The 22,026-nt window shown below is 47.6% G+C and overlaps 1 long non-coding RNA gene across 3 annotated transcripts; it reads right to left on the reverse strand.

Moving 5' to 3' along the window:
- Positions 1-11,927, reverse strand: LOC132647217 (uncharacterized). 3 transcript variants are annotated; one of them, XR_009585552.1, is made up of 4 exons: positions 11,790-11,927; positions 7,402-7,555; positions 4,096-4,256; positions 1-1,989 (listed from the first exon to the last, which is right to left on the reverse strand). It is a non-coding gene; the product is annotated as an uncharacterized LOC132647217 (long non-coding RNA). The 3 variants fall into 3 exon arrangements; XR_009585550.1 differs by having other exon boundaries at positions 4,096-4,302; XR_009585551.1 differs by having other exon boundaries at positions 4,096-4,384.
- Positions 11,928-22,026: the final 10,099 nt, after the last annotated feature.

Here is a 22,026-nt window from a genome sequence, read left to right on the forward strand (position 1 = left end):
GCAGAGTTTCAGTTTTTTATTTTTAATAGTGTACATATTTTAAAAAATATACTCATTTATTTATTTTACATCCTGATCACAGACTCCTCCCTCTCTCCTCCTGGTCCCACCCTCCTGCCCTTTTCCCCATTTCCTCCCTCCCCTTCTCCTCAGAAAAGGGGTTTTCCTCCCCCCTTACAAACATACTCTGGCCTATCAAGTTATTTTTATTTCATGTGCATTGGTGTTTTGCCTGAACGTGTGTCTGTGTGAAGGTGTTAGATCCTCTGGAACTGGAGTTACAGACAGTTTTGAGCTGCCATGTGGGTGCTGGGAATTGAACCTGAGTTCTCTGGAAGAAGTGCCAGTGCTCTTAACTGCTGAGCCATCCCTCCAGCCCCCACGTTTCAGTTTATTAAGAAGAAATTTTAAACACAGGTTTGAATGTGGTCCATAGAATGTTTTGAATAATAAGGACTCTCTCCAGGTTTGGTAGAGAGATATGCTGAGTGAGATTTCAGGCATATGTCCCCTTAATTGATGCTATGGGGGAAGCTGGGATAGGAGATCTTAGAGCAACTGGAAGAACAAATGCGCTTCCTTATGCTTATAGACTTTAAAGGGGAGTTCTTTCAGTTTCCCAGGTCTTCATGCTCAGATTACCTACAGCAAAAGAGCTTTGGCTAAACCCAGCAGGCCTGGTTTAGGTCATTTGCGAGTAATGGGTTCTCTGAGTTTAACAGATTAGTGAAAGTACCCGAAAGAATATAGGAAGTTAATCCTATTGTCTCAGCTACCCAGCGGTTATTCAGCGCCAGGAGCTCAACAGTTTAGGGAAGGAACTAGATAAGACATCAACAATCAGGCATGGCTGGTCACTTCTACGAGGTGCCCTCTGAGATCTCAGGGACAAAGCAGGGCTAGCGAAAGGACACCCACTTGTGGGCTGCTCAGGCCAGCTTCTTCTCGTTTTTTTGGCCGCTTTTGAATTTACACTGTTGACAGGGTTTCTAAGTGACTCTCCACACTCCTCGGTTTTTTTTTTTTTTTTTTTTCAGTGGGATCACAGAGTAGCTGCTAAGACACACTGGACAGGATTCCAGGCTGATCAGGGAAAACCACAGGTCATGAGGTTTGCACAAAGGAGCTAAGACATTTTTACTGTAGACAAAGTTTTCAGTCTTGTTGATAGATTTTCAGAAATTGTAGGTTAATATCCAGGACAGGAGAAGGTCATACTTGAAGGTCATGTACTCTTACTCCTTAAGCTTGAGTGGTCTGTTGGTATTTTAATGTTTTTATTTGAAACATCTCTACATAAAAGGAATATTAACTCTATGGAGGCAACTTTATACCAACACGTGTTATTAGTTGTATTGAAGTTTTCAACTCTTGGCAGACGGAAGACTTCAAGGAGACCCTGGAAGAAGGGCTTCTTTCCTTTCCCATGTATTAACTTTTCTGCTTTTCTCCTGCCTCAGAAATGGATTCCTAAGTCTACATCTGACTCCAGCAAAGTACAGGTGCTACTGAAGGTGTGGACACATCCACATGTTCACAGACAACATAGATATGTACATATACATACCTACAAACACGCATGACATTCACATACAGACACATACGCTCACTCATATGGAAACTGACTTATTTAGTGAAAATGGCACCAGGGTATGTCTTTCCAAAATCAGCTATGTTAGTGTGTGCTGTTTGCAGCCAGTGCAGGACAGGCAGAGTTTTGAGGTTTTTGTCCAGTGCCCAAGAGTCTGATCAACAGTGTGAACTCTTCACAGTGTTCAGTTTATATAGTCAACACCGTCCATGCTGGCAAGCCTTTCTGCTTCTCGGGACTGCCCAGGTCTGGCAAGCCACACAGAGGACAAAGACATAGACTTAGCATCTCCATCTTCCTCTCGCAGAACTTCTTCTCCAAGCAAAGTCTTGCTGGTGTCCCTGGAGACTGGACAGTTGGTGAAGATCAGCTCCTGTCTTCCATCATATTCCTTTTCCCTGGGGAGAATTTCAAGCAAGACTTCAGAGCCAGTTTAAAAACTAAATAGGAGTCTTGTCCCAACCAGAGTGTTCCCCTGTACCCCAGGATTCCTTTCCACCGCTGTTTTTTGAGCCCTGTGACCTCCACTTCAAGGACTTTGAGTGATTGTTCAGAAATGAGAATTGGCAGTCTTGGGGCTCTATGGAGGCTCTGGGATGACTTGGGGCATCCCCACAGTGGTCTGGTTCCCACTCCTCCTCCTGAATCCTCCAGAACTCCTTATGCCTGGACTCCTGCAGACTCAGCTTAGCATCCCCCAGTGTTCCCACTGGACCAGCCTGTTGATGCCTTTCTAAGGCTGAGCTTATTTGGCTGTGTGTCTGCCTCAATTTACAGAGGAAGGCGGCTTGCAGAGACACCAAAGGAAAGCAAGACCCACTGTAGCCTTGCTTCTGCCATGTGTCAGGTTACCGCACTCCGTTAATTCTAGGAATGAAGATGTGTTTACACATGTAGAGACTGAAGCCCGGCTTGCTATCTTCAAGTGCATGCAGCCAGAAATTCCTAGAACTGGTCAGCTTTGCTCTGCAGTGCAATAGCATGAAGGCCAGCAAAGCAGCAACAGGTGTCCACCAGCACCCCACCCCATGGGGCTCTGACACCACCACACACTGCCACAATCACTGTCTCACCCCAGCAACCCCCAAACAGGGGCCAGAGCCTGGGCCTGAGCTTCACCCTCTCCAGACAGGCTGATTCCCTGTTGGTCATTTGTGCCAGCTTCTTCAACTTCACTGACCACAACTTACCCTTGAAGGTGGCAGCCAAAGGTGAACAACTTTTGAAGCCTCCAGTGCCTTTCCCCAGCTCTGTCCCACGGGCTCTGCACACGGCTACCTTGCCCAGTCCCCAGATGTCTGTGGCTATGGCTCTCTGCCTATCAGCCTTCCCTTGGTGGCTGCAGCTGGGCCCCTGCTCCCCTGTGTAGCAGGTATTTCCACCTGACAGAAGTCAGGGAGGCTAAACTATGCTTAAACTATGTCCTACCCCCACCATTCACACACTGAAGCCCCAACTCCCAGGACCTCACAGTGAGATTGTATTTGAAAATAAGAACTTGCAAGAGATCACTAAATTAAAATGAGGTCATGATTCAGTGTGACTGACTTGTGGTCTTAAGAAGGGAGTAGGGGGCTAGAGAGATGGCTCAGAGGTTAAGAACACTGGCTTTTCTTCTTAAAGGTCCTTAGTTCAATTCCCAGCAACCACACAGTGGCTCACAATCATCTATGAGATCTGGTGCCCTCTTCTGGCATTCAGGTGTACATGCAGGCAGAGCACTGTATACATATAATAAGTAAATAAATTAAAACTGAAAACTAATTTATTATTATTATTATTGTTATCATTTATTACAATTTATTCAATTTGTATCCTAGTTGTGACCCCCTCCCTCATCTCTTCCCAATCCTACCCTCCCTCCCTCTTCTCCCCCTATGCCCCTCCCCTAGTCCACTGATAGGGGAGGTCCTCCTCCCCTTCTATTTGACCCTAGCCTATCAGGTCTCATCAGGACTGGTTGCATTGTCTTCTTCTGTGGCCTGGCAAGGCTGCACCTGCTAGGGGGAGGTGATCAAACTATACAACAAGGCTGTACCACCCCCCAGGGGGAGGTGCTCAAGTATATAACAAGGACATTTGCTCAACCGTGTCCATAGAAGCTATATTTTTTATAGCCAGAATCTGGGAACAACCTAGAAAATACAGAAAATGTGGTACATTTACACAAATAAATAAATAAATCTTAATAAAAAAAAAAAAAAAAAAGGAAGGGAGTAGAACACAGGGATACTAAGGACATGTCAGAGGAAAAAAACCAAGTGCCCACAGCGGAAGGAGACAGCCTGGGACACTAAGGAGAGACCTCATCAGAAACCAGCCTCACTGAGACCTTGGATCCTGCTGACTCCCAGCCTCTGGAACTGGGAAATCCAGTTCTTTTCTTTAAGCCACCTCGCCTGAGATGACAGCCCTCACAAACTAGTAATAGTTGTAATAATAATGACAATTATTTCAGAGGGAAAGGAGTTTATCACTCATGAAGCAAAGCTGAGAAGCCACACCTGTAGGCTGGCAGAGCTGAGACAGGTGCATGTTATCCCTTCTGTGGCCAGACACCCAGCTGTCCTGGTTTCTCTCCTGTGGCAGTGAGGAGATGCCCCGCCGGAAGCAACTTCAAGGAAGAAGTGTCTGCTGCCGGTCCAGGGTTTCGCTGCCTTATTCACTGCAGCGAGAAGTCAAGGCAGCAGGAACTTGAAGCAGCTGGTCACCTCCGTAGTTGAGAGCAGAGAGGGAATGAATGCATGCTGGACTGGTGAGCTCCAGGCTCAGTGAGAGACCCTGTCTCAAAAACTAAGATGGTGACAGATGGAGGAAGACACACACACATATGGACACACACATACACAGATTGCGTATGTACTAAACATGTAAAAAAGATTTTTTTTCTTATTTCCTGTTCCCTAAACAAGTCCTCATGGCATGATTCACATAGTGTCTACACTGTATCAGGACCTGTGCTTCCCCTAGAAATTGTCTTCAGTACACCAGAGAGTATGCAAAAGTTATATGCATCGGAGAGTGTATGACATTCAGAGGCTTATGGGAGTTTTGTTTTCTCAGTGGTCCTGGCCCCAAACCCCTCAAGGGTCCTACAGAACATCTGTACATGAATCACAAGGACATAGCCAGGCACACATTAGTGCCACAGCACCCTCTGATGAACATGGGCACTCTAGAATTTTCCCTGTGGTTTCTAATCCCATCCCATCTATCAATCCTGTAGGACTTTGGATGAATACTCTTAAAGGTAGGCATGACTTCTTTCACTCATCACTTGTGCAGTAGAATCAAATGTCCATGTTCAATTCTTCTAAGGTTCAATTCTTGTCGATACAAGTGTCTGTCTACTCTGTCTATTGGTGGATATTTAGGTAATTCCTAGTGCCTTGTCTCTTAAAATAGTGCTGTGGTTATTCTAGGATGTCTTTCAGGGAATGTATATTATGTAGGCCCCGTGAGTGAACTTGGTGGGAGATAGCTTTATATAATCAGCTTTAGTGACAAGTCTGTTCCTCAAAGTGATGGTGTCCAGTGGCCCACTTCAGCCATGTGTGAGCTCTGATTTCGCTTTCTTCCCAGCAAAGCTTGGGATCTATCCTTTCACTTCAGTGGCGGTGCCGAGTGGTAGCGGTGTCACACTGAATGTCTCCCTTCTTCCCTTTCTCCTTCTCTCCCTCTCTATGTCTTTTCCTTATCTCCTCCTCCTCATCTCTTCCCCTCCTTTCTCCTCCTCCTGCTTTTGCTTATCAGCTTTGTTGAGATATAATTTGTCCATCTAAGAATATTCACTCCGTTTGAACATTTTGACAGAACTGGGTGACCATCACTGGTCACTGAGCCCCCAAAGAAACTCACAACCTCTAGCTAGAACACCCACATCCTATTTAACTCCAGGGCTGAGTTTAAATTGAGTTTAAATTCATATTAAACTCATATGAATTTTTCTCTTGCAGGACTTATACGAATGGAATTATGTAATCTATGGGCATTTGTGACTGGCCTCTCTCAGTGATGGCTCTCTCTCATACTCCAATCACAAATGGACCTGTAATCTCTGCCTGCATGGGTATATATTCCTGTACAGACCACACTCTCTCTACCTAGTCACCATCTGGTAGGCATCTGGGTTGTTTCCGCTTTGGAGCTGTTTTGAATAATGCTGCTGTGTACATTCTTTGTGTAGTTTTTTTTTTTTTTTTTAAAATCCATTTTGGTTGTACACCTAGTGAAAAGTTGCTAATTAAGTTCCTAAAATTTAGGATTGTTTCTCAAAGTTTCATAGCATTGTATACTCCTACTAGCAATGTGTAAAGGTTCCAGTCCCACTATATCCTTGCCAGCATGTGCTTTTGCCTGACTTTTTTCTCAGTAAGCATTCTGTATGAGGTGGTCTCACTGTGATGCACTGTAGTTTTAATTCTTCCTTGGAATAATGAGGTTGAGCTCACTAGCTGATTTGTTAGCCATTCAGAAATGCTCTTCCACGTAGTTTCTACTTAAGCCTTTAATGTTTTCCTTCCCTGTTGAAGTATTTGCCCCCCACCCCCTTCTCTTTTTGTAGTCCTGGGCCCAAACCCAAGACTTCATATATGCCAAGTGAGTACTTTACCACTGAACTGTGTCCTCAGCTTTTCTATACTCTTCTGATTGATTCCAAAGACTTCTTTATATATTGTAGATGTAAGCCCTTTATTAGATATGTGTGTTGTAGTATTTTCCCAGTTGTGCATGTGTATGTGCTTGCCTTCCTTCCTTCCTTCTTTCCTTCCTCCACCCTGCCCCTGTCTGTCTGTCTCTCTCTCAGTGTATATGGTGTGTTGGCCCATGTATGCTATACGGAGGTCAGAGGTCAATATCAGGTGTCCTTCTCTATAGCTCTTTACCTTGTGTTTTTGAGATAAGGTTCTCTCACTTAACCTGTAATTTACTTTTTCAGATGGACTGACTACCCAGCAAGCCCATGGGTTCCATCTGGCTCTGGCTCTGGCCATCTGAGCTGGAGTTATATACATGACCGACACCCCTGTTTTTTTACGTGAGTGCCGGGAACTAACCACAGATCCTCATGCAGGCACAGCAGGGACCTGATGGCCAGGCCTTCTCCCCAGCCTCAACTTTTACTCTACTAATAAGTCTTCTAAACATAAGTTTCTAGTTTTACTATGCTTCATCTCTCTCTTTCTTTCTTTCTTTCTTTCTTTCTTTCTTTCTTTCTTTCTTTCTTTCTTTCTTTCTTTCTTTCCACCTCTTTCTCCCTCTTCCTCATTGCTCTTGCTGCTTTGGTCTTTGCTCTCCTTATCTTTCCTTACACAGTTTCTTAGAGGGAAGTCAGAAGTCGCCCACACACAGTCTTCAGAGACACCAGCTTTACCATAACATTTAAATACAGTGGCAACTTCCTGTCCCAAAGCCCTGCCTTTCCTGGTGCAACAGTGGGTGATAATCAAACGACTATCCAGTGCCCTATTTCCCACGGTCAATGAGTTCATCTCATGCATGCTCAAAGAGGAGAACGGCCCAACCACAGAGTTCTAACTTTGTGGTCTGTTCCCTGAGTCAGTCTGAGTCCCGGTCAGGAAAAACAGCACCTGATCACTTCACATGGGGATTAGCTACAGAGGGAGGGTAGTGGGTGGCTGATGAAAGAGTTGCAGGGAGGAGACAGCCGCAGAATCAAAGGGAAGAAGGCGTGGTGCCAGAGGTCGGAAGAGCAGATAGTTGGTGTTACTGCCGCAGACTATCCTAGACCCCCGGGTTTGGCTTTGAAACAGAAGGGATTAAATCTGGGGAGTGTAAGCTCAAGGTACCAGCAAGTTAGGATTCTACTTCAGACTTCCTGCTTTGTAGCTGGTGCTCTTCTCAGAGTCCTCACATCGTGGAAGGGCTGAGGGGGTCTCTTTCTCTGTTGTTCTCAGTGGGAGTGTGCGCGAGCGCCTGCGCACTTGTGAGTTCATGCAGCACCTGGCAGAACAAGCACGTGGAGGCCAGAGAAAAATCACAGAGATGGGGCCTCACTTTACACTTTGAGAAAATCTCCTCCTCTCTTCCTCTCTCTATAAAGAATATCTTTTATTCTTTGAGATTTTTGCCTTGTTTTGGTTTTGGTTTTTCAAGACAGGGTTTCTCTGTGTAGCCCTGGCTTTCCTGGACCCACTTTGTAGACTAGGCTGGCCTTGAACCCACAGTCTCCCGAGTGCTGGGATTACAGACAGGCCACCAGCATCCGGCAATTCCTTGAAAATTTTGTATACGCAAACAATGTATCATGATCACACCCACCCTCAAGTCTTCCCTTCTCTCCCTCTTCTACTCGGTAACCCCCGATATATCCTTCCCACCTTCATGTGCTAGCTCTCTCTCTCGGTCTCTTTCTACACACACAGACACACACGCAACCATATATATACACTCACACACAGACACACACAAACACACACACACAGAGACGCATATAGACACAGGCACACACAGAGACACACAGATATGTACATAGACACACAGAAACAGACATAAACACACAGAAACACACAAATGTAGACACAGACACACTCATATACACACAGACATACACACAAAGACACACATTCAAACACACACACAGAGATACAGAAACACACACGCACACACACACACGCGCACACACACACACGCGCACACACACACACACACACACTGAGTTCATTGATCTTGTTAGCTTGTCTTGTACAGATAGCCAGTGCTGCAGAGAGTGCGTGAGTATAAGTGTCCAGAATACAGCATGTCAGAGCATCCCTCCTCATGTGTTAGCTTGCATTCTTTCTGCCTCTTCTCTCACAAAGTTCCCTGAGCCTTGGTGGGGCAGGGAAGAGGTGATGCAGATGTGTCTCATGTAAGGGTTAAGCATTAAGTGGCCATTTATTCTCAGCACTTTGACCAGTTATGGGTCTTTGCATTAACTAATGACCACTGCAAAGAGAAGCTTCTTTGGCTAAAGTTGAAGGATGGCAAAATAGACCTACGAGCATAAACACAATAGAGAAGAGACAATTTGGTGATGGTTCCATCTAAAAAGACAACAGTATCGTAAGTTCTCCTCTGGGGCCTATGATCTCAGAGCAATGGGCTTTGGCCTGGATTTTTAATACCAGACACGAATTTCCTTCTGTGGATCTGGCTTCCAGTTTAACCAGGGAGTTGTCAGTTACCCTCATAACCTTCACGTCCCTGTTATAGCAGTGGGTACACCTTGCCTGGCAGGTTGGTATTGCAGCATGCAGTGTTTGCCTGGCAGGTTGGCATGGCAGCATGCAGCGTTTGCTGCCGGTTAATGCCACTGATGAATTTTCTCCCCAGTGGTCTGCATAGCACCTCCCCTCACGGGGAAAGTTAGTCAGGAAGGAGGACATTTTCAGCTTGATTTTCAGACATGTCTTTTTGTCAATTGCTGCGTATACCAGGCTAGCTGGCCTGTAAGTATCCAGGTTTTAGCTGGTCTGGACCTCCCATTACCCCACAGGGGTGCTGGGATTAACTATGCTTTCACTACCTGTCCAGTTTTTTACATAGGTGCTAGGGATTCAACTTCAAGTCCTCCTGCTTACGTAGCAAAGCCTTTTAACTCACTGAACCACATCCCTTGATCCCTGGGGCCTCTTTCACAGGGTGCTATTTTAATTATGGGGATCCTTCTCCTAGAGGCCTCATCTGCTAACATCACAGTGAGGCTGAGGATTCCCATTAGGGATTTTATGTAAGGAGCTTTCAGACTTCTGTGCCCCTGCGCTAGAGCCCAGGCCTTGCCCCTGTCGGTGTCTCTCAGAGGAAGCTTCAGTTGCGGGAGAAGCTGTGCAGTGGTTTTGGGTCTAGGAAGAGCTACCTTCAGGGAAGCAGCTGCTGATGTAGAGGTGTCCCCAGCCCCCTCCCGTTCTGAGGCCCAGCTCTCAGCCCTCCAATACTATCCTAGTACAACCCACACTCCTCTCTCTGCTCTGCTTCCTGAACTGCTGAACCTAGAAGGCCCCACATTCTCTTAAGAGTTGAGACTGAGAACTACAGAGCCCAGTTCCTTCAACAGGGCACAAAATAAGCAGGGACTTCATGCCCAGCTTTCTAGCACTGTCCTGCTCAGCTTCTTTTTTTCCTTTTTTCTTTTTTTAGCTTTCTGTCTTTTGAGACAGGGTCTCACTATGTAACCATGGCTGTCTTGGACTCACTTTGTAGAGCAGGCTGGCCTCAGACTCACAGAGATCCACCTGCCTCTGCTTCCTGAGTGCTGGGACCACCACACCTGGTCCAGCTCTGCTTTTTGAGCCTGCCTCCCCACCCCCCAGAGCCTTGAACTGGGACTCTGACTTACAGGACCCCTTTTGAGCTGGTGTGGCTCACACCACTTTCTTGGCAAGGCTTTTGCAGGGCCACACTGACTTCGGTGTCTGGCTACGTATCTTCCTCCCTAAGGGCAGGCAGTGTGTCTGATTTAGGATTAGCTCCTAGGCTCAGTGGATGGCAAATTAATGAGTAAATAAGAGTAAAAGGCTGAATGGATGACAGGCTTGCCTGTGGGGACACCCAAGTGGCTGGTCGGGGAAGGGTCTATTCTCTTTGGAACCCCCTTTTCATGCCCTTCAGGCTTCTTTCTTTCTTTCTTTCTTTCTTTCTTTCTTTCTTTCTTTCTTTCGTTCTTTCTAAATGCATGTTGTTGTTGTTTTAATTTTATCTATGGGTATTTTGCCTGCATGTATGTCTGTGTACCACTGTGTGCCTGGTGCCTGTGGAGGGCGTCAGACCCCCTGGAGCTGGAGTTACAGCTGAGTGAGCAGACTTGTGGAGGTCCTCTGGAAAAACAACCATTCCTCTTAACGGCCGAGCCTTCTCTCCAGCCTGCATGTGTCTGATTCTTAAACACCTCCCTGACTCTTGACCACCCGCATCCCGTGCCCTGCCTTTCTGCACCACCTGGTCACCATGGATGTGTAAGGCCAACTGTGGTTTCAACAGCACAGACCCCAGCCTGGAGGCACAAAACACAGGGCTGCTGTTTACAGCCAGGGCTATTTATAGAGGATTCATGGCAAAAGAGCTCTGTGGTTGCACAGATCTGGAAAATTCAGATTTAAGCAGATTAAACCATGTTCTTCACAGTGAACTGGAAGGAGAGACACCAGCTGCATGACCACAGAGCCTGCCTTTTCTGGAACACCTCAGCCAAGTTTGGAAGTTGGTAAGTGATGACTCTGTAATGCATGCACGAGAGTCAACAGATTCCTGGCACCAGGTGTAATAGCTTTCTGGGCTCAGGTAGTGGCTATAGAGAGCAAGTAGGCTTCTGTGTTTACCACAGCCCATGGAGCACGCTGCTGTGGCCTCTGGCGTGGCAGCCATCTTTAGGGAACGGGGGGGGGGGGGGGAAGGTGTGCTCACCGGTAAAGTACTTGCTGCTCAGGTATGAGTTCAGATCCCCAGGACCCACATAAAAAGCCATACACAAAGCCAGGAAGTGCCCCCTTTTAATGCCAGCACTCGGGGTGGGGGTGGGGGGGCAGAGACAGGCAGATCTCCGAGTTTGAGGCCAGCCTCAAACTGGTTTACAGAGTGTGCTACAGGATAGCCAGGGAAACAAAGAGAAACCCTATGGGGGCAACAAGTGTCTAAGTGGAATTATTTCTTTTAACATTTATTTATTTAGTATTTATGCAGCATTCTGCCTGCATCTCTGCCTGCACACCATCATGTGATTTCTGGGAACTGAATTCAGGACGTTTGGAAGAACAGCCAGTGTTCTTAACCTCTGAGCCATCTCTCCAGCCCACCACAAGTGTCTATAATCTATCTTTAATACGGGGGGGGGGGGGGTACAGACCTCTGGGTTCACACATGTACACACATGTGTACACACATAAACATGTACACATGTATACAATGTACACACACAGGGGGAAAGAGAGAAACAGAGAGAGAGAAACAGACAGACAGACTAGCTTGAGGCTGTTAAGAGCCTCAGAGCTGTTTGTTTGCAGGAAGGCTAGTCTGGAATGAATCCTTTAGGAGAGGAGGCACCCCAGAAACCCCGGTTCATTCTTACTTCTGGAACAGACTGGAGTAGGTGGAGAGGGTAATGAAGAAGCAGGAAAGGAATGAGCTTATTAGCTATCTGCTCTTGTGTAGCAAATACCTCCCCAAGCCTAGCAGTGTAAAACAACAATGTTTATTCTCTCACCTGGCTCCCGAGGATCTGCAATCTTGGCAGCGCTGAGCTGGCGGGCTGGCTCAGCATCTCGCCCACAGATGGAGTCAAGATCTCAGTGGGGCGTCGGGCATCTGGAGGTCGGCATGTGCCTGAGGGGCTGCCTCCAAGTTTACCCTGTGGGTCTGGGTACAGGGCAGCGGAGTCTCCTCACAACACAGCAGCCTGTGGACTCTACCATGAATGACCCAAAAGGAAGCCAGGGAGAACTGCACCACCCCTGCTTGACCTAGTTTTAAAAACTGCCACCCAGGCAGTTCTGCTACGTCCTTCTGTTTCTAAGTTGTTTTATGTCACACTATTCATGAATAATATAGTCAGCTCTTCGTGCCTGTGGGTGACGGTTCACCTTCGCTGTCAACCCGACTGGATGTGATCCTGTAAGAGCCTTCCAAGAGGTGTAACTGGGGAGGGATACCCATCCAGGATGTGGGTGGCTCTGTCTCATGAGCTGGAGGAAAAAGCAGCTGAGCACCAGGTTCGTCTGCCTCTGCTTCCTGACTGTGCACACAACGTGGCCTACCACCTCACACTCCTGTGTACATTTTCACCTTGATGGAATATGTCCCCAAAATGTGAGCAAGAAGAAAACTTTCTTCCCTAACTTGCTTTTGGCGGGCATTTTGTCACAGCAATAAGAAAAGCAACTAACATACCATCCATGGATCCAACCAACCATGGATAGAAAATATTCAGAAAAAAGACTATGTCTATTTTTAACACGTGTTGACCTTTTTCTGTCTATGGAGACCAAACACAGCATTGAGTATTCATGTAGCCTTTACCTTGTGTTAGGCATTGTATACAGTAGAGAGATGATTTAAAGTCTACAGGTTCTGTGCAAGTACTATGGAAATCCTAGGCTATTTTAAACAAAGGCTTTGAACATCTGGAATCTTCTCTCGAAAATGGAGGTACTTTGGTTTGGATAGGTTTGGTGGTGGGATCTTTAAGATGGGAGGAGTTGCATCATTGGGAGCGCGGCCTCACAAGGGATCAGTTCTAGTCTCCAGGGGTCCTGAGTGAGTTGTCTAAACATTAGAATGTCATTCCAGGCGTCTCCCACGCAGCATCTTTCTCTTTCTGTCTCTCTGCTGTACGGTGACACAGCTAAGAGGCCTTACCAGAGCTGAAACAGAAGGGTTGGCTTGATCTTGGATGCTCAGCCTCCTAACCAGTGAATAAAAGAAAACAATCTTTTTTTCATTTTTTCTTTTCTTTTTAGGAGATTTTTTTTAAATGTGTGTGTGTGTGTGTGTGTGTGTGTGTGTGTGTGTGTGACATGTATGTGAGTGCTGTTGGAGGATGTCGAACCTCCTGGGGCTGGAGTTACAGTTGGTTGAGAACAGCCCCCTGTGAGTGCTGGAAATTAAACTCATGTCCTCTGGAACTGCAGCAACCACTCTAAATGGCCGAAACAGCAGTCCAGCCCAAACCGTTTTCCTTTTAAAGTATCCAGTCTCAGGCATTTTGTTAAAGAAGCAGAAAGCCAACAGGTACAGGTGGCTGTCGATAGTGGAGGGTTCCCAGGAACAGCTTCTTGTGCGAGTTCCCAGCTTCCACCTCACCATGGTGGCAGGCTGGTGCACATCTCTCTTGACAGATCTATGCTTTGCCCACACTTCCTGGTCATCTGTGATGCATCAAGTCCACAGATGTCTCTGGGGAAATACCTTTGCACCAGATATAACCTTCCACCAGGGAAAGAAGATCAAAGCTCAAAGACTAGCTTGCTATTGGACCCTAACAGGAACAAGTTAGAGCTAAGAAATGACACTCAGCCTGGTGGCAGTGCTATCGCAGAAGCAGAGAAGCCATAGCTGGCTCAGCACCACAGGCAAATGCAATGACCAGCTAAGAGCTGACAACATAGGCTTGGGGGTGGGAGAGGCACACCATTCCTGTCAGACTCCCCCCATGGGAGGGCAAAGACCCTCAACCCCATCTCATCCAATTAAGGCCCCTACATGGAGGCTACCTTCCCAGGATACCTCTGTCCCAGCTGGCTGAATTGGTGGGGAAGGTTGCACATGCTTTCTCATATCTAGATTTCTGCAGATCTCAGTGTGAGTCAGTCCATGGCGGACTCAACCTGATCTGGCTAGATCAGAGACTAGAGCGGGATCCTGGACAGCCTGGGTTGCTGTTTCAGCTAACTGCTGCTGTGTAACAAATAAGCCAGACAGAGCGGGCATAGATTAAAATGAATCTGTTCCTGTGCAGATGAGTCTGGGAGACAACTGGGGTCATCCAAGTTGTTTTCATTTAAGGGTCCTACCTGGTTGTAGTTGCATTGTGACTGGACCCCAGCAGTCTCAAACGTGTTGTTGCTCAGGTCTAGCTCCCGGGTAGAGAAAGCTCAGACATTCAGGGCTGCTAGTCGCCGCCTTCCCTCTTCTCTGTCCTTAGGGCCTTCTTTCCGGGATGAACGACCTTCTTCTGGATACTTGGGGCTCCTAAGGGAGGGTCCTAAGAGCAGCAGGCAGAAACAGTATGAGAAGAATGTAGCTGAGACACCATCTTTCTTTCCTTACAGATGTGGCTAACCCAAAAGGCACACTCTGTGGGCCATGGAAGGTGAAATAGATCGGCACACAGCTCACAGCGGAGAAGAAGTGAGAGCAACTTGTAAGATTCAGATGGTGGGGTTGGGAGGGAAAATGTCTGGGAGAGCACTGAGGCAGGAGGTGGGCCCATTAAATAGGTTCGCTGGAATACAAAGTATCTCCCGAGATGGAAGGATCACTCAATGGTTAAGAGCGTGGATTGCTTGATTGCTCAGAGTTTGATTTCCACATCAGGCAGCTCACAACCCCTTGAAACTCCAGCTCTAGGGAGCATCTGGTCTCTGAAGATACCTGTATCCATGTGCATAGGCCCATACACAGACATACACATAACTGACTTAAAAAAACAAAACAAAACAAAACAACTTTACATCTTTATTTTGGATTTTCTCACATTTACTTGTTTGTTTCATATGTGTGTATGTGTGTGGGGGGGCATGAATGTGTGTGCACCTGCCATTGCAGGCATGTGAAGACTAGAAGACAAAGTGAGGGATTTTTTTTTCTACCATGCTGGTTCCAGGTTGTGAGGCTTGTTAGTGAGTGCCTTTATTAGCCACACCATTTTTCCAGCCCTATTTTGCATTTTTAATACATAGATTAAAACACACACACACACACACACACACACACACACACACACACACACAGACTGTGGTTAAGGAATGAACTGTGTCCTCAACTAATTCCCATGTTGATGCCCAAACTCTCAGCCTGACTGTATTTGGAGCCAGACTTTTGGGAGGTGATTAGGGTCAAATGAGTTCATAAGTGGAGTCTCTAATATGATAGGGCTGGTGCCTTCTAAGAAGAGGAAGGGACACCGGAGCCCTGTCCCCTGGTTCTGTGCACCTAGGAGAAAGGCCATGTGAGGCCACAGAGAGAAGGCAGCCAGCTGCCTGCCAGTCCTGAGAGGGACTCCCCAGGACACTTTGACCTGGAATTTCCAGCCTCCAGAATAGTGAGAACACAATTCCATTCTTGAAGCCACCCAGCCTGAGGAATTTTGTCCTGGCAGCCCCAGCGAACTGACACAGCTGTCAGTTTACTTTTTTATGCTTGTTTTTCTTTGAGAGCCCCTCTATCCTGTGGTTGGTCTTGTACAGCCACTAGGGACGCACAGGGCTCTGTGCGAATCCATCTCCTGCAGAGCGCCCACCTCATCTGCCCCACGTGAGAATTGCCAAAGCAGAGGCAGCAGTGACAGGAGACCAGCGGCCATCCTGAGGAGCTGTCTGTGAGTGGTAGACGTCCCGTTCCCCCAGTGCCCAGGCAGAGGTCTCACCACGGTGCCCGTTAACAGCTGCAGTGAGCTGAGCAGGCAAGGGTTTTGATCCGGGAGTCACTGCTTACAAGCTGTAGGACTTGGGAAAGTTACTTCAAGTTGACTGAGCCTCAGTTTCCTCCTGTGTAATGTGGGGTGATATCATTATCGCCTCTTGGGGGTGTTATGAAGGCTGAATGAGCTCATATACAAATGCCGAACACTTAGCATGGTGTAGCATGAGGTTAATGCAACCCGGAGCTTGCTGGGTGTCGACACCAAGTTCCAAATCAAGGATAGTTATTGTAATGCAACCCTTAAATGGGGGGGAAAAGCATGGCTTCTATTCAACCCTTACCTGAGCTTGCTGCATTGGAGGGCATTGGCTACCTGTGTGCTTCTACTACTTGCGGGGGCAACAGGGGCAGAGACCACCTAGGCAAGCTGTCCAAGCTGTGCCTGAAACTCAGTAGAGCCGTCCCTTGGTGGTGGCTTTTTGGATAGCTAGATTTCCTAGTTATGCTATAGAGACTAGGAGATCAACTTATTTCAAGGAAAAGATTTTGAATTTTTAGCCAGTACAAAAACTACTAGGGCTACACAAGAGCGGTCTGAGGTAAACAGCTTGTGCCTCTGGTGGCCTGGGAAGGTCAGCATGTTACAGAAAAAGTGGCCACAAAGTAAGGTCCCCCTTGCTGCCCTGAGGTGGTGTTGGGGGGTGTGGGTGAAAAAGAGAGGTCTTCATGGAAGAGGAGGCTGTGTTTGGGTGGAAAGACGAAGCTTTCCTTGGCAGTGGATGGTTTTTGGAAGGGTGTGGCAGGGCCGAGAGGTCACAGGTACAAAAAACAACTATCAGCATCTACTCTTGCCCTACTTTACACATCTGCTGTCTGCCACCTTTCTCAGCAAAACACGCCTTCAAGAAAGACCCTAAGCCCAGCTCCATGGCAGCAAAGCTCCCTCCCATGGAGCATAGGCCCGTGGAGCACGAGGAGAGGGCGCCCACATTCCCATCTCCAGCACTCTCCGGCAGCTGTGAACAGGGCCCCGGGCAATGGCCTGAGGGACCTGTGCGCTGTCATTACCATCCCCCGCACTGCCATCCAGAAGAGCAGAACACCTCCACTTCAAGGTCACCTTCTGGCTCTGAAGTCACACTCCTAGATTGCTGCCTCCTTCACTCCAAAGCACGAGCTGTAGGAAGAACTCTCCTTAAGAAGTATCCGTCCCTCACAGCCCACTGAAAGCAAAATCACATTGGAAGCAACCATAACTAAGTGTGGGGGTTGTAGAGAAAGGGCACTGACTGCTATGGAGGCGGGGATCTCAGGGAGCGAACAGGCTCGCGCTGCTAAGCAATGAAGATACACAGGACTCACTGCAGAGCTCAGTTAATGAAAGGACTCAAACTACTATCACACTACATATCAGTGAGGATTCTCTATAGAGTCCTGGATGAATACGTATTACACCGCACATTGATTAGATTGGTTTATATGATATATGTAGTCTTGCAGTAGCTACCAAGGCTGAACCCAGTAGCGGCTTATCAGTCTGCTAGGCTGGTGCCAAAGGCCTGAGGAGCATTCCTGGAGAGTCACTGTTGTTCTGTCCAAAGGAATTTGGTTTCATGGTCAATGGGAGAATAGGAAGAACATATTTGCTAGCAAGAATCAAAGGCAGTCTGGGTATGGTGATACATGCCTTTATTGTAAGTTTGAGGCCAGCATCGTCGACATAGGGACCTTCCAAGCTATATAGTGAGACTACATATTTAAAAACAAAACAAAACAAAAAAAGCAAAGGCAGTCAGGCAGGTGGGTTGCTCCGACCTGTTTCTTTCTGGGCTACTGCTGACTGGTACTGTCTGCTCTGCAGGAAAGTAACCTTCTCTCAGTTAACCCTCCCTGGTAAGGCTCTCACAGTCCTGCCCAGAGGCCTGTCTCTTAGTTGACTCTCGGAGCCAATCAAGTTGATAACCAAGATTAGCATTACACAGTAAGAGCCCCAACTGTGTATGTAAACTCACAATTCCTGTTCAGGCTCTCTTGTTCCCAACATTCCAAACAGGGAGTGTTTGCAGACAGGGCTTTTGTTTTTTTATTTTTATTTTTTTAATATTAATCACAGGTTATTTACTTTGTATCCCAGCCATAGCCCCCTCCCTCATTCCCTCACAATCCCACCTTCTCTCCCTCATCTCCTCCCTGTCCCTTTCCAAGTCCATTGCTAGGAGAGGTCCTCCTCCCCTTCCATTTGACCCTAGCTTATCAGGTATCTTCAGGACTGGCTGCAATGTCCTCCTCTGTGGCCTAGCAAGGCTGTTCCTCCCTCTGGGGTGGGGGGAGATAAAGGAGCCACTCATTGAGTTCATGTCAGAAATAAGTCCTGTTCCCCTTACTAGGGAAACCCACTTGGATACTGAGCTACCATGGGCTACATCAGAGCAGGGGTTCTAGGTTATATTCATACATGGTCCTTGGTTGGAGAAACAGTCTCATAGAGGACCCCCGTGCCCTGATATATTTTGTCCTTGTGAAGCTCCCAGACAGGACCTTTAAATTAAGGGGGTTTTTTTTGGGTAGGGGGGTCGATCCTAATCCAGGCTGGCCTCAAGTGTCATAATAGGTCACAAATGTTTGAGATTGAATCCTCCACAGGCGGGGTGTTGAAGATTTTCTGTCCACGCGGTGCCATTGAGAGTTGGTGGACCTTTAAGAGGCGGAGTCTACTAAGAGCTCCGCTACTCTCTGGGGGTGCTGAAAGGAAGTGGGTCCTGCCCCTTCTTTCTTCCTTCCTCTGGGCCCTGAGGTAAAAGGGATACCTGCCCCACCCTCCCATCTTGCTGTGTGGCCAGGGGCCCAGAGCAAAAGGCTGTCTGAGCACCTCTCACTTAGCCACAGTGACTTTTCCCTCTGCACACATCCAGTTACTGCAGAGATTTGTCACAGGGATAGAAACCCTGACAAAGGAAGGTCACATTCAGGGGAGATTGCCAGCAGAGCACGTGCACAGAGGACAGATTATGGGAGCAGGTAGCAAGAGGGCAGCTGTCTGCGAGCCAAGGAAAGGGGCCTCCCAGGAGCTAAACTTGTCAACACGTGGTCTCAGATTTCCAATCCCCAGAAGTGTAAGAGAGCAAATTTCAGTCGTCTAAACACTCAGTCTGTGGCATTCTGTTACAGGCGCTCTAGAAAACCAATACATACACCAACAAATTTTGATTTTCTTTTTTTAATTAAATGGGTAGGATAAGTCAGCTGGTTTCCATTGCTGCTGCTGGTGCCGGGAAGCGCAGAGCCAAATGACCAGCTGGAGTGGCCACAGTGCCTGGAGTGAGTCCACACGTTAGGGATAGGACACCTGGTCAGTGTAGGAGTGGGAGCATTTAAGTAAGGGGTATGGAGAATGAGGGTGTGGTGAGTGAGGAGGATGGAGAGTGGGGGTGTGGTGAGTGAGGAGGATGGAGAGTGGGGGTGTGGTGAGTGAGGAGGATGGAGAGTGGGGGTGTGGTGAGTGAGAGACATTGAGAGTGAAGGTGTGAAGAATGGGGAACATGGAGGGTAGGGGACATGGAGAGTAGGGCATTGAGAGGGAGACATGGAGAGTGGGTAGCATGAAGAATAGGGGACATGGAGAGTGAAGGGCGTGGTTCAGCCCCTGCAGAGAAGGCGACTCCCAGGGTATAAAAAGGGTTTGGTTTTAGGTCCGGATCCAGGGCTGTGACTTAGCCCACCCCAGCATCTCCCTCATCTCCGACTGCTGGAGTGAGTGAAGGCGCTGGTCCCGCAGAGCCAAAGCTGCAGGATCTCCACGACACAGGGCAATGACAACATCTGAGAGTCCTGAAGATCCAGTAGATAGAAGATCCAGTAGTGTAGACAGAGTAGCAGAAGCCGGAGGCCTCGAACCAGACCAACGGCCCATTGCAACGAACATGTACAAGTAGACAAGTGTGGACAAAATGGTGGACTGTGTGCCACGCCACAGCTTCCACAAGCAGAGTTTTTGGTTTTTGGTTTTTGGTGTGTGTGTGTGTGGGGGTGAGTTTGCAAGGGCAGAGTGTAGGGATAAAGAGATGGGGAGATAATTGGGATTGGGGTACATGATGTGAAATTCACAAAGAATCAATAAAAAGTAAAAAAAAAAAAAAAGGGGGAGGGGAGGTTGGTTTTCCTCTAGATCCACTATTCCAACTCAGCTTCACCACTATAGGTGACATCTGGGAACTTATCTTCTAAAGTGTGTATGCTGGCAGTGTGTATGTGCTCTGAGACAGAGCGGAGGGGTGCCCACACATCTGCCTTTCACTGAGGGACACATAAGGCACATTTTTATTTCTAGATTTATTTGTGTGTGTATGTATGTATGTATGTGTATATATGTATATGTGTGTATGTGTGTGTTTGTATGTATACGTATGTGCATATGTATGTGTGTATATGTGTGTATATATGTGTGATTATATGTATTTATGTGTGTGTATACGTGTATGTACATGTGTGTGTGTGTGTGTGTATAGGTGTCCATGGAGGTCAGAAGAAGGCATTGGATCCCTTCGAGCTGGTTACATGGAGCTAACAGTATGGAAACATAAAAAGGGGAATGTTGATGTGTAGCTGGCTTTCTCCTATTTCCCCTTTCATTCAGGCTGGGCCCAGCCCGTGGCATGGTAGCACCACATTTAAAGTGGACCTTTCCTCTTCAGCCAAACCTCTGTGGAAACCCCCTCACCGACACATCCGGATGTGCTTTCTAGATAACTGGAAACGCCGTCAAGTTGACAATCAAGATGAGCTACCACACCACCCAGCTCAGCTGGGCTCAGGCTCCAGATACTCCTGTGGGGACCCAGATCCTGTGGGGAAGCTAGGAATCCACACACAGTCAGGGCTGCCAGCTTCGGCAGATGTCTGCCATCCCGGGGCATGGCCTTGGAGCTTACTATGTTGACGATTCCTTGGCTCCAAAATGTTTTCCAAGCTTGGTCTGTGTCTTGGCCCCTGATTCCCTGATTACTGCTTTCGGTGAGGAAGGTTGGACTGGTTGCTGGGCCTTTCAGTGAGGAAGGTTGGGCTGATCACTGGGCATTGGGCCCATCCATGGTGAGGAGCATATTGATGTATGTGAGCACTTCAAAGCACAGAGCCCTTGAGATAAGGGGTGCACTGCTGAGGGAGCACTCCCAAGTACTTTGCTCTCACATTCGGGGTACTGCTGAGGCTGAACACACGGCCTTACATTTAGGAGCACACCGCCGAGGGGGAACTCTCTAGCACATAACCTTAGATTCACAGCACACTTCAGAGGAGAGCACTCCTGAGCACACAACCTCAGCTGTGGAGCACTGCTGAGCAGAGCGCTCTTGGGATACCAAGAGCTCAGGGTGGCTGTCCTTCACCTTCAGGCTGATATGGTAGGGCTGCTGCCCCAGAGCAAGTCTCCGGGATCCATGGGCCAGGCAGCAGCAGCTAGTGGTGGCCCTCAGTTCCTGGGTGTGATTAATGTAATGGATTCCGAGTTCCAAAAAAAAAAAGGAACAGGGGGTGAATGCCCTGATTTTCAGAGATATAGTGAATGGAGATAAAGAGTGGAAGACGTGTTCTCCGGGGCCCAGGAGGCAGGTAGCCACTAAGACGCTGCCTCCTATTTGAAATTGGAAGGGTGGGGAAATGGTCTCACATACAAATGTCCATCACAGGACAAATGGCTAAACAAATGTTGCATGCTCATACCAGAGAATCTTACTCATCCATTAAGAAGAATGGTATACCTGTACCTGCTTTGACATGGTTGAACCTCAAAAATAGGCCGATAAAAGAGGTCAGTAATAAAAACATACATTCCTTTGTTTGATTTTATTTGGATGAAAGTCAGATGTTTGGGGGGAGAATCCATACCCAGTGCATTAGTCAGTACCTGGAGCTGTGTACTTTTTAATGGCACAAAATGTTTCTAGTTCACAGATGTGGAGGCTGAAAAGCCATGACCATGTGACCCCATCCATACCGCCTCCACCGAGAGCCATTTTGGTTGGCAGATGGCATTGGTGAAAACGGGAGTTTGTGAAAGATGAAGAGGTCAGACAAGAGAACCAGAGAGTGGTGGGAAGGGCCAATCAGCTCCTGTAGGCTTTACTTTTTAAAGGTCCCGACACCCCCTCTGCGAGGGTGGCAAGCCGGACACAAACTACAGGTTAGTGATGGGGGGTGTGTGTGGAGCCAGGAGCCATTAGCACAGGGTTTCATTCTGTGGTGATGGAGGAGTCCTTGAATTACATAGTTACATGCACAACCCTGTGAGTACACTGAGAATGACTGGCGGGACATTTTAATGTGAACAGTTGGGATGTTCTACGAGTGAGAGTTTTTGAGAAGTA

This window comes from Meriones unguiculatus, chromosome 14 (genome assembly GCF_030254825.1).
Source record: "Meriones unguiculatus strain TT.TT164.6M chromosome 14, Bangor_MerUng_6.1, whole genome shotgun sequence".
In the NCBI taxonomy this organism is placed as follows: domain Eukaryota; kingdom Metazoa; phylum Chordata; class Mammalia; order Rodentia; family Muridae; genus Meriones; species Meriones unguiculatus.